Consider the following 1578-nt stretch of genomic DNA (forward strand, 5'->3'; position numbering starts at 1 on the left):
TTTCTACAGAACATGTGTTGGAAGGAACAGCATCAGAATACATGTGAAGTGCCAGCATATATGTGTTTATGTAGCAGTCGCTGTTACTGACAATGCTTTATAATCATTGCTATTCATTTCAGTGCTTCATTTGACTCACACATCCGTCCTTTGACATGAAGAGACTGATGCCAAGAAATCTCAAGCATTTTCAGTGTATCTACTGTTATTGTTGTTGTTGTTGTTGTAAGTTCCTGAGTGTTGTAAGCTCTTTACATGTCGGACCTGAAATCAAAAGTTGTCATTAATTAAGTGTTAAAGGGATTGTGAAAGGATTTCAATCTAACATGGAACTGGGGGCTATGAAATGGAGAAAGAAGCTCATGCACGTGCTCTTAGAATGGAACTTGAGAAGTGAGAGACTGACTTCCCGGAAATGCCTGGTTTACAGATCACGAAGACTTACCTCCTGACCAAGGAACATCTGCCAAAAATGTCTCCCCGCCTTCAAGGCAATACATTTACTGCTTGGACTCTGCCTGGAATTCCTCCTCTTTGTTCTCCTTGCCCATAAATACAGCCCCCCTCCCCGCCAAAGCCTCAATGGATTCTCCTGTAGTTTGCTACCACATGCATTTCTCAAATTGCAATTCCTCTGTTATTCCTGAATAAACCCAATTGTTGTTAGTTCAAGCTTGCCTCAGTTTACCTCTTTATTTAGGTTGAACAGGATAATTGACCCCAAAGGAATATATGTTTTCATGATTATAAGTTTGTTATGCTCAATCCAAAAAATTAGAAAACAAACTCAATTGAGGATAAAAATAACATAAAAATTAGACTCTCTAGTAATTTCTACTACTAAGATTTTTGTGAATTTCAATATTCATGCATATACATATTTTCATTTCCGCTCTAAGCCTATTTAATTTCTTAATTTTTCTCACCATCAAAAAATTATGAACATAATTCTAATGGATGGACCCTAAGCAGCTAGATGGTCCCTAATATCTACAGAAATTGGTGATTTCCCCCAAGGAAGGTGAGTGAGGGATGAGAGAAGCGATCTACTATGAGTGATTCTGTAGAGACCATTTGGGTGCCAGTTAGAACCCTCCTTGCCTGTGAGCCTGGTGGGGGGACAATGGAGCCAGAAAAGACACTGGGAAGGATGTGGAGGTCACAGAAGCTGAGGAAAGAAACAGAAATTAAATCTAAAGTGTGCTATCCCTGTAGGGGAGTGGTGGCAGTGGTGGTGGCTCTAGTTATAAAAATGTATGCATCTCTCTATGCACCATTTACCCTGGAGTCAGGGCATCATCGTTGGTTGCATGTGGGAAAAGAGGAGGAGTGAACCCTGTCCCCCATAATTTAGTGCACATTTCTATGCATGTCCTCTAAACTCCTTCCCATCCAGATTGGGCAGGGGGGGATAGGTAGGGAGGCAGGTTCCTATTTTTAAGTAAAGGGTGGGGATAACACGTACACAGGAGTTTGAAATAGTCACTGTTGGGGGTGGTGAGTGAGGCCATACAGGTGTAACCTATAAGGATAAGGAGAGATTGTGAGGAAGGGAGGAAAGAGATCTTTAATGAAGAG

The 1578-nt window shown here is 41.1% G+C and overlaps 1 pseudogene; it reads left to right on the forward strand.

Annotated features, from left to right (window-relative positions):
• The first annotated feature begins 326 nt into the window (after positions 1-326).
• Positions 327-1578, forward strand: part of LOC102425838 — a 7090-nt pseudogene continuing 5838 nt past the window's right edge.

The sequence above is a fragment of the Myotis lucifugus genome, unplaced genomic scaffold, assembly GCF_000147115.1.
Source record: "Myotis lucifugus unplaced genomic scaffold, Myoluc2.0 scaffold_773, whole genome shotgun sequence".
Taxonomy (NCBI): domain Eukaryota; kingdom Metazoa; phylum Chordata; class Mammalia; order Chiroptera; family Vespertilionidae; genus Myotis; species Myotis lucifugus.